General features: G+C 42.0%; 1 protein-coding gene across 1 annotated transcript in view; it reads left to right on the top strand.

Annotated features, from left to right (window-relative positions):
• The window catches only part of LOC135528391 (teashirt homolog 2-like), a 43,757-nt gene that overhangs the window by 23,647 nt on the left and 4,356 nt on the right, over positions 1-15,754 (top strand). The window lies entirely within an intron of this gene.

Raw genomic sequence — 15,754 nt, 5'->3', positions numbered from 1 at the left:
TTTTAAGACCATTTAAGATCACAAGGGCCAGAGTCACAGAGTCAAGTAATGACTGCTCCAACACTCGCAGAGGTTCGTTAAGCTCTTTCTTTCATTCAACTGGACAGCACTTCTTTGATGGGCTTGTTTTCTCTGTACAGAATACGCCTACCACCAGTGTTATGACATACGGTGGGTTATTCTTTTTTTATTTGTAGGAGATATGCTATTTGTTTGACTTCTGAGCTCTCCCTCAGTGGCTTGAATTTGAAGAAGAAAAAAAGAATATGAGCCGGGACTGCAATAAGAAAACAGAGAAAGGGAAACTGAAACAGATGAATTGACAAGCAATTTCTTCTGTTGTCCATCAAACTGTCTTGATTCCGTTGTTGGATCAAACATGATTGATATACAATGTCAAAATCCCACCTGAAAATGATTACTACTGCGTTTTGAAAAGCTGTTTGTGTCAATGTGCATGTGAGCTTGTGTATACTATTCACAAGTAGTCACCAATATGAGTTCTACTGTCACAGCTTTTCAACTCTTGATGGCCATTGTGTCTTCATTTCCATTTTAGCCTGCCAAAATAGATTTTCCCCCAGCTGGAGTGAGAGTGCTTTGTCTGTCCTTCGGCAACATCGGTGAAAATCTCCACACCCAGTATACATCCCAACTCTCCCCAGTCTCCTACAGACATTGAATATAGGCACTACCTGATGTCACAGTGTGTTAAAGCATCCATAAGAGAATCCCCCTTGCTGTTAATCTTCCAAAAATCAAAGTGTTAGCATTACCGGAGCAGTTGTCTCCATTTTGTTTGCCTGAGCAGTGACACAACGCACAGCAGATCTCGCCTGCATTCTGAATCCCTGAAACTAGTGCATGAATTGATGTCCCTCTCTTTCCTCCGCTTGCTAATACCTTTCCTAGAACTTGAACAAACAGTGTGCGCTTGTAGGACACATACGGCAGATGTTTAGGATTACTTTCACCTCGGTGCTCCATTGTGTACACTTTAACAGAGCTCAGCTGACGTGGAATGGCACTCATTCAGCCTCACTGCTACTCCAGGGTTCTTCTAGCTTTGTTTTCTTCCATAGAGCCAATCCCTGTGGTCAAAGACTGAACTGATGTTTATTACTCTATTGAATCAGCTTTTCCCCCCCCAAATATGTCATGCCATCCGGGACCTCTATACCAGGTGGTGTCAGAGGAAGGCCCTAAAAATTCAGCCACCCAAGTCATAGACTGTTCTCTCTGCTACCGCACGGCAAGCGGTACCGGAGTGCCAAGTCTACGTCTTAAAAGGCTCCTTAATATCTTCTAGCCCCAAGCCATGAGACCGCTAAACGGTTAATCGATTGGCTATCCAAACTATTTGCATTCACATCCTTTATAACGCTGCTGCTACTCGCTGTTTATTGTCTATGCATAGTCACTTTACCCCTACCTACATGTACATATTACCTCAATCACCTCGACTAACCTGTACCCCTGCACATTGACTCGGTACCGTATACAGATGACCTCGTTATTGTTATTCTATTGTGTTATTTATTTAAAAAAAAATTGCAACTGTTTTCTTACTTAACCAACAATGCCGTTTGTTTGAGGGCTTGTCAATAGGCATTTCACAATAAGGTCTACACCTTGTTGTATTCGGCGCATGTGACAAACAAACGGTTAGTGTGTACCTCCACGCTATTAACACTGTGTAGGTGTGTAGGCCCCCTGTATGTTTTTCTCAGTGTGTGTTGCCGGGTCTGTTTGCACACGTAAAAACAAATGGAGTAGGACCTCCTTGATATTGTTGAGGAGTGACATTATCTTTAAGCAGTGCACTTATCTAATCTGTCCTCTGTGCTTTGGGAAGCCGGAGGATGCAGCTATAAGGGACAAGAGCAGGGAGAGGGGACAGGGATGCTACTACATCTTTAATTACCATTGATATCGCCACAGAGAGAGGGAGAGAGGGGGAGAGAGAGAGAGAGAAGGGAGGATAGAGGAGTAGAACGAGAGATGGGAATCAGAGGGGGAGAGAGGGAGAGAGAGAGAAGAAGGGAGGATAGAGGAGTAGAACGAGGGAGGGGAAGCAGAGGGAGAGAGAGGACCCGCCGTGTTCACTTTTTAATTAAGGCTCCGTAGTGTAACTCGTCAATGTACATTATTGGAAGAATGAACGTCAATGCCACCGCTTCTCCTCCTTCTCCTTTATCTCTGTCAATGATTCAAAGACATGATTTATGGTTCGTCTCCGTCTTTCAGGATCATCCATCAAGTTCCGGCTCTGCCGGCGCGCCACCCGTTGTAAATCATCCTGAAAGCCTGTCACTCATTTCCATTAACGTTCCTCTGTTGCTCTGGTCTCCGCCTTCCTCTCAACCTTTTTTTTTCTCCTCCTTTTCCTCTCTCCCTCCTTTCCCTGCCTCCCTCCCTCAGTTCAAAAGCTACAGCCACACGGGGTATCGGTTCCGTTCCACTGCCTCGTCCATCCGCCTACCTTCTTTTCAATAAATGAACCAATGAATAAAAAAGGCCCTGCACTCGTCAGGCAGGCAGCTCCTCCTCCTCCTCCTCCATTACGGTTGAACACCACAGAAATGTCACTGCTGAGAAGCTCAGGGTAAATGAGGATATAGCGCAAAGACAACATTTGTGTTGTTGTAGGTTTACTAACTTTGCGATGGATATATTATTGGAACACCTCTATATGCATGTGATAATAAACGTAGCCTACTCAGATGTTCCATATGTATTTGGCTGTTAGTTCCACTGCTCACATCTAAATTATAAGATTTTTTTTTTTCACTCGGTTACCTACAAATATTACTGAACTTAAGAAAATCAAACAACCTAAAATAATAGCATCCGAAAATAATGTAGCCAGGGTTACAAGGTTATGGTATGTACAGTTCTTTTTGTAGTGAAAACAGTATTAGTGGTAGGCCCCTACCACTAAATGATATTGCTTTACTTTAAATGTTACTAATTTACAAACCGAGGCGTACACTCCAACAATGTACTCTTTAAGCAGCTCCTATAGAAATAGGTTTTTATGAACTGAAACATTGACTCAATGGAGTGACTGTCAATCTCTCAACAATAGCTGATGTGCCTCCTCAGGGAGCTTCAATTCACTGGCGTGTTTCTTTTTTCATTCTAATCAACATCTAGATATCAATGCTACCAAATATCCACAAACAGCAGAAAGAAGCCAGCCTGTATTGAGAGGACACTTTCAGTGATTGGGTGCCAACACATTTCACTATTTGGGCAGCCATTGTTCTCAGAACGGGCTGTCAAAGTGACAATGCAGCGCCAGGCAAATCCCAAAGTTTACGCTTTTCAGAAAAACAGCAGGCCCTAATCATTTTGCAAGAGGACATTTGACAACAAATTTTCCTTTAAAATGAATGGGATGGAGGCAGAGTGTTTTTGAAGCATTTCTGCCTTTCGTACTTTTTAGCTCGTCTCGTCCCCCAGAGCTGCTGCAGGTTTGGCGGGTCTGCTTCTCCCCTTTTACGCTTGCCATGAAACAGCCTTTGGTCCCACAAGAAACCATCTGACAGTACCACGCTTCTGTTGCAAATTTACTGTGTAGCCTCATTGCCACTTTTTCCCTTCATTAAAAACAATCCACCATTAATGAATTTGGAATATTAAAAAAAAGCCTCCCTTTTCTGAAAACTGCTTGTATAAGGGAATGCCTAGGCTGGATCCCATCCAGAATATAATGAAGGATCCATAGAGAGTCAGAGGAGGGAGGGAGAGTTAGTGAAATGCAGATTGTTTTAATAGAATACGCATTCTTGTCCAGGCAGCTGCAGTATCAGATTCATCAGGCTAGGCTTGACCTTGACTGAGGTCTGCTGTTGTTGATGGCCAGTTTTTTGGCTCATGTAAAGTTCATGATGCTGTAACTGTGACTGTATACATTCACTTATCTCAGGGGGAAGAGGAAATGTAACAGCGAGTGTCCTACAGTCCATTCGGAAAGTATTGATTAAATAAAATAAAAATATCTCATCAATCTACACACAGTACCACATAATGGCAAAGCGAAAACAGGCTTTTATATACTTTTGAAAATGTTTTAAACATAGTAACAGAAATACCTGATTTTCATAAGTATTCAGACCCTTTGCTACGAGACCCGAAATTGAGCTCAGGTGCATCCTGTTCCCATTGATCATCCTTGAGATGTTTCTACAACTTGATTGGAGTCCACCTGTGGTCATGATTTGGAAAGGCACACACCTGTCTATATAAAGGTCCCATAGTTGACAGTGCATGTCAGAGCAAAAACCAAGCCATCAGGTCGAAGGAATTGTCCGTAGAGCTCTGAGACAGGATTGTGTCAAGGCACAGATCTGGGTAAGGGTACCAAAAAATGTCTGCAGTACTGAAGGTCCCCAAGAACACAGTGGCCTCCATTATTCTTAAATGGAAAAAGTTGGCCACACGGCCAAACTGAGCAATCGGGAGAGAAGGGCCTTGGTCAGGGAGGTGGACCAAAAAACCCGATGGTCACTCTGACAGAGCTCCAGAGTTCCTCTGTGGAGATGGGAGAACCTTCCAGAAGAACAACCATCTTTGTAGCATTTCACCAATCAGGACTTTATGGTCGAATGGCCAGACTGAAGCCACTCCTCAGTGGCATGTTGGTGGCAGCATCATGCTGTGGGGATGTTTTTCATCAGTAGGGACTGGGAGACTAGTCAGGATCGAGGGAAAGATGAACGGAGCAAAGTAGCGACAGATCATTGATGAAAACCTGCTCCAGAGCGCTCAGGTCCTCAGACTGGGGTGAAGGTTCTTCTTCCAGCAGGACAACAACCCTAAGCACAAAGCCAAGATAACACAGGAGTGGCTTTGGGACAAGTCTCTGAATGTCCTTGAGTGGCCCAGCCAGAGCCCAGACTTGAACCCGATCAAACATCTCTGGAGAGACTTGAAAATAGCTCCCATTCCAACCTGACAGAGCTTGAGAGGATCTGCAGAGAAGAATGGGAGAGACTCCCCAAATACAGGTGTGCCAAGCTTGTAGCGTCATACCCAAGAAGATGCAAGGCTGTCATCGCTGCCAAAGGTGCTTCAACAAAGTACTGAGTAAAGGGTAATATTTCAAACATTAAAAAAATTGTTTGCTTTGTTAATATGGGGTATTGTGTGTAGATTGATGAGGAAAAACCCCAATTTGAAACATTTTAGAATAAGGCTGTAATGTAACAAAATGTGGAAAAAGTCAAGGGGTCTGAATACTTTCCGAATGCACTCTATGTCTGGAGTGAGATGGACCACCACCGGCATTTTTATTTCATATTGTATTGTCACATGTTGAATACTCTCTGATATGATATATGTTATTGAGAAAACACACTGTATCGCTACACACATCATATAGAAATGGACCAAAATATTATTTAATTTATTTAATTTTGGAACATATTCCAAAAAGATTAAAACCAAAATATATCCACATATATAAAAAGACATATGCAATCAAATGACCTGGTTAAATTATTGTGGATCTTTTAATGAGTTTGTATGTGGTAGAACTGCTGGGCATCATAAACTCCCAGTCCAATCAGACAAGTGTAGAATAGATTGTCACATACTCCTATCAGCCAGTGGCTCATAAAAGCTTTGAACAAAGGCCTAATCTGTACGAGGCAGTGGTCCTTTAAACGATGGCCCACTTTCCCCTACCCTGCTTGCCTGCCTGCCAAGCCACGCAAACATTCCTGACTGACATTCAATCAGGGAAATTTGAACCGAAGCAAGATGGTCTTTTATTAGTTCCTCCCTGTTTGCTTGACTGGTCAGCTCCAATATGCGAGGGTTGGATGAGTGGCGTACATTAAGATGATGGGTTCTCTCTCTGATAAGGGTGAATGAGGGGTAAACTGCTATTCTGCAGAAAGGAACCATCAGACCTCATCATGTCGCTCCTGGAGAGCCATGTCACAAGCTCTTCAAAAACCAAGTGACAGAGAAAGTAGAAAGCTGCAGCACTGGGCTGGACTGGGCAGCAGCTCTCTCCCGTACTCAAATACAAATGTAGTTGGTTTTTTTAAAGTCAATTTAAATGCAGTTTATTAATTAAACTCAGCAAAAAAAGAAACGTCCTCTCACTGTCAACTGCATTTATTTTCAGCAAACTTAACATGTGTAAATATTTGTATGAACATAACAAGATTCAGCAACTGAGACATAAACTGAACAAGTTCCACAGACATGTGACTAACAGAAAGGGAATAATGTGTCCCTGAACAAAGGGGGGGGGTCAAAATCAAAAGTAACAGTCAGTATCTTGTGTGGCCACCAGCTGCATTAAGTACTGCAGTGCATCTCCTCCTCATGGACTGCACCAGATTTGCCAGTTCTTGCTGTGAGATGTTACCCCACTCTTCCACCAAGGCACCTGCATGTTCCTGGACATTTCTGCGGGGAATGGCCATAGCCCTCACCCTCCGATCCAACAAGTCTCAGACATGCCCAATGAGATTGAGATCCGGGCTCTTCGCTGGCCATGGCAGAACCCTGACATTCCTGTCTTGCAGGAAATAACGCACAGAACGAGCAGTATCGCTGGTGGCATTGTCATGCTGGAGGGTCATGACAGGATGAGCCTGCAGGAAGGGTACCACATGAGGGAAAATTATGTATTCCATGTAACGAACAGAGTTGAGATTGCCTGCAATGACAACAAGCTCAGTCCGATGATGCTGTGACACACCGCCCCAGACCATGACGGACCCTCCACCTCCAAATGGATCCCGCTCCAGAGTACAGGCCTCGGTGTAACACTCATTCCATCGACGATAATCACGAATCCGACCATCATCCCTGGTGAGACAAAACTGCGACTCGTCAGCAAAGAGCACTTTTTGCCAGTCCTGTCTGGTTCAGAGACGGTGGGTTTGTGCCCATAGGCGACGTTGTTGCCGGTGATGTCTGGTGAGGACCTGCCTTACAACAGGCCTACAAGCCCTCAGTCCAGCCTCTCTCAGCCTATAGCGGACAGTCTCAGCACTGATGGGGGGATTGTGCGTTCCTGGTGTAACTCAGGCAGTTGTTGTTGCCATCCTGTACCTGTCCCGCAGGTGTGATGTTTGTATGTACCAATCCTGTGCAGGTGTTGTTACACGTGGTCTGCCGCTGCGAGGACAATCAGCTGTCCATCCTATCTCCCTGTAGCGCTGACTTAGGCGTCTCACAGTACGGACATTGCAATTTATTGCCCTGGCCACATCTGCAGTCATCAAGCCTCCTTGCAGCATGCCTAAGGCACGTTCACGAAGATGAGCAGCGACCCTGGGTATCTTTCTTTTGGTGTTTTTCAGAGTCCGTGGAAAGGCCTCTTTTAGTGTCCTAAGTTTTCATAACTGTGACCTTAATTGCCTACTGTCTAAGCTGTTAGTGTCTTAACGACCGTTCCACAGGTGCATGTTCATTAATTGTTTATGGTTCATTGAACAAGCATGGGAAACAGTGTTTAAACCCTTTTCAATAAAGATCTGTGAAGTTATTTGGAATTATCTTTGAAAGACAGGGTCCTGAAAAAGGGACGTGTTTATGTTGACAATTTTTGCTGTTCATAATTAAATGTAGTTTTCTTTTTTCTAAGAAAGGATATTTAGCTTTTGCCAGAAACTAAAATCCTTGAACTTGGACAGTAGTGCCACTGCCAGTGAGGCAATATTCACGTGGTTCCATCCATGTTTTTTGGTGAAGGGGTGTAAAACCTCTCCTGACAGCCCTGAAAGGGTGGCCCCACTCTTCTAGTGAGATGCAACATGAAGCAATAGTACTGCCTGTGTGGCGGTGGCAGGCAGGCGGCATGGCGGCTGGCGGTAGCACTGTGGCACGCTCAAAATGATGACTTAGGTGCTGGAGTGCAGATTGGAATGCTCTCCCGCCGCTCACTTCCAATTAGGCAGCGGGCCGAGTGATGCGTCTTGGAGCAGAAGCTTCTAGCAGCCAGGCATTAAAAAGAGCAGCGTCGCTCAGTGACATCATGGAGGGAGGGACGAGACTCCTGGAGCTACTGTAGGATGGCAGCCACAGCTTGATGTGACTAAGTAAGAATTGTGATTAATATCGATGGAGAGACAGGGACACACTAGCAAATACCAGCATTTGTATTTTGTAACATGAAAATCCCAAAATCTAAAATCTCCAATTAAGCATGCTGTTTTTCTACTATTTTTCTCTTACAGCGTTGTAACACAGCCGTCTTACATGCTGACCAGAACGCTCACGTGCGTCTGCGTGCGCCATAGCATGCATGTTGATTTTGTCCGCCAACACCAGACGCGATCAGTACACGCAGGTTGAAATATCAAAGCGAACTCTGAACCAATTATATTATTTTGGGGACAGGTCGAAAAAGCATTAAACATTTATGGCAATTTAGCTAGCTAGCTTGCTGATGCTAGCTAATATTTCCTGAGATATAAACGTTGGGTTGTTATTTTACCTGAAATGCACAAGGACGTCTACTCCGACAATTAATCCACAGATAAAGGGGTAAACCGAGTTTGTTTCTAGTAATCTTTCCTCATTCTTCTTTTTTGGACTTTATATTAGCAGTTGGCAATGAACTTTAAGGTGCATTACCACCACCAACTGCAATGGAGTGCGGACCTCAGTTCATCTTTCAATCACTCACGTGGGTATATGGTCCTAAAAACCAAAGAGGAGATGGGAGAGGCGGGACTTGCAGCACGTCAAGCATCACAAATAGAACCAAGTTCTATTTTAGCACCTGGACACGCAGACGCTCGTTGAGGGTGGGTGCAATGATTGAATAATAATTGAATAAAATGCATTTATTTTGAAACGCGAGCAGCATGTTAGGGTTGTGATGTGTTAGACATTGCAAAGAGGCTGCTATCAAGGTTGTAGAGTCACGTTTTCAAGTAGTTTTTACCCTCATTAATGAACAGAATGTTGGTTTGTGAAAAAAAAAACATTCTTTGATTAATTGCCATAATTATTGTGATCATTTTTGCCCAAATGAACAGCCAGATGGTAGGATATGGTGTCATATCTGTGATCCTATCATATTAATCTGGGTATGAGTCCTTCCCAGTACATCCTGCTGCCTTAAGCAAAATTCACAATCTGCCTTTCTTCACATTGTCCATGTTGTCTGGTTTCAAATGGTAAGGTTCTCTATTAGAGTATATTAGACTATTAAATATTTAATGTGCGGGTGTATGAAAGCAAGGCATTTATCTGCATGAATAGCCCCTGTTTAGTGAAGTAGGTAATGCACTTTAAGTAACATCCCTTTCATGCATACAAAAATTAACACTAATCTCTGAGTCGTATGGTTTTGCACTGCGGCAGTACCCTCCGAGAGATCTTAACATAACCACTTTGTGGAAAGGTAGATAGGTTTTTAAACTCCTTTTACAACATTTAAACCACTGTATGACTGCATCTTATGGTTGTTGGTAACATAACAGTGTTGTTCTGGGTGTATCTATGACTGTGGGGTTGACGTATTGTATCTCGCTATATTTTATCCAGCAGGGGTCATGAGGAAACGTTTTAACACATTAGGCTAGGTGGTGAGAAAGGTCATACAAGTTATGTAGGCCTACTGAATTCACAATCAAATAATAAAGATACATGTTTTTTTAATATTTCGTATTACCTTCTAGTAATAATTAATAAGAGACAATAACTTACTGTAAGTTCAATGATTATTTCCTTGCTTTATAGACAGTATCCTTCACTTGGGGGAGTATTTGTCTTCTACCTTGACGTGAAACAAGGAAGGAGTGTATTTACAGTTCACTGCTTTACAACAATGTTACGGTATGTGATCAGTTAAGAATGAATTCATGCAATGTCGGCCATGTATCCTGCTCTCGGACTGATCTTGATAAAAACAGCGTACCGTAACACCTGGCTTTACCTGACTGACATCTCTGTCAAATATTACATCTCTGGCATGTTGGGTTCAGATAGTTTTATGATTGCCTTGTGCATCCAGCAGAAGTTAATACTGTACATAATGATGACAAACCTTGTCAGTGTCGGGGTTTCCGTTAGCCGGACAGCACGAGAGCTGCTGCTACAGCATCGTAAACATCAAATGCATAGGCAGTAGAAGGCAAGCTTATTTAGTACGTTACACACCGCTTTGCAATGAGCTGGGTGCAGTGTGCATTTTGAAAACACATTTTAATTGTTTGAAACCGGAATGTTTCACTACATATTATGAGGCTTGTCTGACCTTGCTTTAAAGTAGCCTAGCCAAAATCATATCCATTGAGGAAATTATTTTATATAAACTTTCTTTCGTTGTCCAGTAGCCAAAGTCACAATCCTAGTCATATTAGCAAATAATGCTAGTTGTTGCATACTAGATCTCTCTCTATATAACAGATATTTTAATCTCTGTCACATGAAACCGCTTGCATGTGCGATGCGCTTCTGACGACGGGTTTCCCAGTTATTGAACTAATATTCGCGTGTAGCCTACTGCTTTGTGCACGTTGCTTCGCTTGTAATGTGAATAACTAATAGTTTTTCAACATTTTATGAAAAATGTTCTGATTCGTTGCATCAGACTCTTTATGTTGCCTAGGCCTGCTAGTTGTATGAATTTGGGGTCTATAGTCCCACAACTGTCCCAAAGCCTGTTTGGAACAGGCTATTTCTTTCTTGACAAACTGACCAATAGAATAGGTAAACTTTTCTACTATGGGGGATAGTAGACTGACATAGGCTGATTTTGCTGTTCGTTACGTGTCTTGTTGGCTGAGGAAAAGTAAATGTGGACAGTCATTCTAACACCTTCAAAGTGAGCATCAGAATTCGGTAAGAAAGAACTCACATCGTTGCATCATCAACTTGCATGTTCTGTTAATATAAATTACCATATTCATAATGTGATTTCTGTCATTCTGAGCTTCATGGTTGGACGCCCTAATCAGGTTACGCACCCGATAGATATGGGTCTAGTATATTTCTCAAATGTCCGGTAAATTAAAGTCTTGCGGTAAATGTCCGGCGCCACATTTTCCTAACGGGAACCCTGGTAGGTGCGTAGCCATCTTGCAGACAGTATGACGTCAACAACAAAAGTATAGTTTTAGCAGATCTTTGATCAACATTAAAGTACAGTGTGTTTGGCCCCCCCACAGCCTCGTTTTGGGTAGTGTCTCCCTCCAAACGTCTGAGCTCTCCAGCTCTATAGGATTCTGAAAAGCAACCTACATCATACCTTACTTACTTTAATGATATAGCAAACATCTATGGTGACAGCGAATTAGAAGGCTCATTTATGAGTATATCGACAACAGTCTTCCAGGGGATGGGGTGAAGATTGGACTCTAGCATGCTGGGAGATGTCTGTTGATTGCTTCGCTTGCCTGACCTGCTTTGTTAACGTGTAGAAGCTACGTTCTTATGTGGGACACCGTAGACGGACGGGTCTGCTGTGTTTTTTCTTTTCTAGCGTGGCATAAATCCGGGAGATGAAAATGTCACGGAGCAGGTTCATTTTGCGAAGAGGTTTTGATTGCAATGTGCGTGTAATTGATTGTTCCAAGGACAGGGGGAAATCTAGAAATGTCATAACAGTCCTGCTTAGGTCAGTCCCACCGCCAGGCAATCAATGAGAACTAAAAAGAGATATTGATTTGCGAGCAGGGAAAACTGTAGTTTGAGACAACCGGAGAGCAGTTGGGGAAAGTGGCATAGACATGCAGACCTGGCACTTGCAGATATGAATTACCCAATGTTCTGTGAGATAGTATTTCCTGGGATATTCAGAGTATCGCAGGGTATTACAAGCAAGCTGTCCATTAGCTAAACCCCTCAGGCTGCTCACTCACATTGCCTTGTCACTTTAATAAGGGAAATGTTGACCTTCCATGGGATAAATGTTGATATCTTTGCCATTACAAAAGTTAATAGCAGGCTAATAGTGGACATTGAATACTGTTACTGGGGAAACGTACTGACAAATTTCTGCACTCTGATTGTCCTGTGTTGAGAGTAGATTGAAGGAAAAACGTAAAGTTCTAGTGGTACATTTTAAAATGTTTCGTATTGTTGTCCATTCAGTATAGCTTTAACAGAAAACAAATAATTCCTATAAGTATGAGAACATGATTTCGTATACAACTACTACCACTGCCCATTCAGTTAGCTGTGCTCTCAACATTGAGTAAAATTGCACTTGACTCCCAAACCGGCTGCCTCTCCTGGATATTCAGGCCTTGCTGTGCCAGGAGTTTGTTCAAACGGATTCGTGTTATTATCACTTCAAGTAGCTGATTTATGGTGGACACCCTAGGTTTTTTCACCTCTGCATACTCCTGTCTGAAGATATACATTTGTAGTGACACAGATTGGAGGCTTTACAGGGGTTTATGACATGCTAAATCTAATCCCTGGCGTGCCAGCCCTCTTATTTTGTAAGCCTAGTTGAACTGAATGCTGCCCTTAACATACTAAAGTCACAACATTTGGTCAGTAGGCTTAGTTTGAAGTTTAGGAATAATGAATAAAAGTCATACAAATTATCATAAAATGTACTTGTAGTATTACGTCTCGTATTTTGACAGTTATAATTCTATAACTGCAGGAATTATGTTGACAATCTATTGCTCGTGTAGGATATTCCAAGGTTCTATTGCTACACATGTATTCTCTTCATGTCAGAGATGAGGTCTTGTAGACTGGCCCTAGCTTACACAATGTCTCTGCCCTTGCATTTGATCTTGCATTGAAGAGTCATGCTCCTTGGCATCAACCAAGGGTTGGCAAACTGGAGTGGTGGATAGTGTGGAAGTAGACGTGTGGGTGGAGTGACCCCTGCCGAAGTTTAATTGGTGCCTTTGGATGTATAGAACTTCTGATCTAAGGGGCAAAATGGCAGGAATTGCTGTTAATTGTGTCAATGTCATCTGGAAATATATCCATAGCATAATGAGTGATTATGCTAATGTTATATGGCAATCAGTCTTGTCAGTCAAACCATTTATTGGGGAAACATTTTTTTGTGTGTAATTATTATTTAATAAACTGCAGGTGATAATCTGTATCATAATGTGTGCGTTCAGTCAACACCAATCAAAAATAAAATGACATTATCTTGATTCACTTTTTGTTTGTATAGCATTGCTGGATTTCATAGTGCTCTATGGCAGGGTAGATAAAGCCAATTGAACGTGGTAAATCGTATCATCTAATTGCCATGAAATAACCATTTATTGGATGTGTGTCCGCATGCTCCATCGCTGTATGATTGCGGAGTGTCTCTTAGTTAAATATTTATTCATGCTAATTCCTAAACTGTTAATTAGTTATAAGAGCTTGCTATTTCCATAAAGTATCCCACGAAGAAGAAAATCAGTTTAGGCTATATCTGCAATATTTTACCAGTATACTGTGTTACAGCCTCAAATAATCATTCAAATGTAAATGTTACATATGGATGGATCATTTTACAGAATTGTGAGCATGCACGTTTGTCATGGGAAACTCAGTTATACGGTAGGGCATCTTTACTCCATTGATTTTCCATAGGACCATGCTTGACAACCTCTTGAAACTTGACTTGATAATGCACATTTTATCAGTCAATGTTCAGTTATGGAAGACAGAAATTAAAGGTTCTACAATCATTTGAACTTGGCATGGAAAGCTATGCTACATTGACTCCTGTCCATAGTCTCTCTCAAGACTCAAAAGAGAAGACATCAACTAGAAGCTTGTCAGAGCCGATATTATTCTCGTTTTTCACTGAGAACTATATATAAAACTATCAATAAAACATGTCTCTGTACTCTGGCAAAACTCACTCCCTCTTCAACCTGGAAGGGTGTTTTTGAGACCATCAACGATCTCGGTTGGCCAATCCAGAAATCTCTCCTGCGGTAGATCAGGGTCACAGCGCATTGGGGAACCTCTGGTGTGCTGCATGGCTCCTTGTTCACAAAGGCCCCATTCTGCATGTTTGTTTTGAAAGGCTGAGTCCCATCTCCATCTTCATCCATTAGCTGGCAAGGAGTTCACCTCCAGGGTTTCTCCTGCGGCACTTGTGAAATATTGATAGAAAAGGCTTATTTTCAGAATGCGAAGGAGGATGACATTCTACATTCTATGGGCCGACCCAGTGTACTGAGTGCTACTTACATTCAACATTCCACTCCATAGAGTGCCCCTAACTCAAAATAAAAATATTACCCACATGAAATGCATAAGTGCCTGGACAAGGCCATTGTGTCCTATTTATATTTAACTAAAAGCACATCTGCCATAACTTCTCCCAAAATGCACATTTTCAAACAGGAATTTGAAGAGGACATAACGGATTATATACTGAACAAAAATATAAACGCAACATGCAACAGTTCAACATGCAACAGCCCTAATATATTGATTTCACATGAATGGGCAGGGGCTCAGCCATGGACGGGCCTTTAACCCACTCGGGAGCAAGGCCCGCCCACTGGGGAGCCAGGCCAGCCAATTAGAATGAAGTTTCCCCCACAAAAGAGCTTTATTACAGACAGAAATACTCCTCAGTTTCATCAGCTGTCTGGGTGGCTGGTCTCAGACGATCCCGCAGATGAGGACGCTGGATGTGGAGGTCCTGGGCTGGACTGGTTACACATGGGCTGTGGTTGTGAGGCTGGTTGGAGGTACTGATAAATTCTCAAAATGATGTTGGAGGCAGTTTATGGTCTAGAAATTAACATTCGAGTATCTGGAAACAGCTTTGGTGGACATTCCTGCAGTCAGCATGCCAATTGCACGTTCCCTGAAAACTTGAGACATCTGTGGCATTGTGTTGTGTGACAAAACTGCACATTTTAGAGTGGCCTTTTATTGTTCCCTGCACAAGGTGCACCTGTGTAGTGATCATGCTGTTTATTCAGCTTCTTGATATGCCACATCTGACAGGTGGGTAGATTATGTTGGTAAAGGAGAAATGCTCACTAACAGGGATATAAACAAACAACAAAATTGTGCGTATGGAACATTTCTGGGATCTTTTATTTCAACTCATGAAACATGGGACCAACACTTTACATGTTGCGTTTATATTTTTCTTCATTATATATGACAAAGCTGAAAAACTGCATATACTGTAAGATGTCTCTTCGAAAGTGTTGTGACTGCTGTTGATGTGTTTTGTGTATCCATATTGTTGATTGGCAACTTAATCAACAGAGAATATTTTGATTGTATTGTATTGATTATAGTTTTGCTGATATCAACTTTTGACTAACGTATCCACCAACCTCATCAAAATAGCCTAATATGCTGTATCGCAAATAATACAAATTAGATGATGGTTACTGATTTAAAAAATACTGTTGTTTAATTATCAGTTAATTGATGTAATAGCATTTGTGCCCTATGAGTGTGAACGAACAGGTGAATAATGAAATAGATAATTGCTGTTTACGAGACTGTCAAGGGCAATATAACGACGTGACAGGTTGCCAGTAATCTCTTGGTATTTTAGATAATGATCTAGTTATAATAAGTACATCTATTTTCAAACATAGTACTGTTTCTTTGCTGTGATTAACAATATCATTTGTTATTAATTAGCCATATTTAGGTTTTATTGAGCATAAAGCACTTACATTTGTCTGTCAACACAGATAAAATAATTTTGTTACAGACACTCTGTGACCACGTAAATAGAGAACTGATATATTTCAGCCCCCCAAAAATATATGAATTGAAGTTAACCCCTCTCATCTTGCAGGGCTTGGGCTTTTTAATT

Source organism: Oncorhynchus masou, chromosome 33 (assembly GCF_036934945.1).
Source record: "Oncorhynchus masou masou isolate Uvic2021 chromosome 33, UVic_Omas_1.1, whole genome shotgun sequence".
NCBI classification, from domain to species: domain Eukaryota; kingdom Metazoa; phylum Chordata; class Actinopteri; order Salmoniformes; family Salmonidae; genus Oncorhynchus; species Oncorhynchus masou.
Note: the sequence above shows the minus strand (reverse complement) of the source record. Positions and strands in the feature narration are given on the sequence as shown.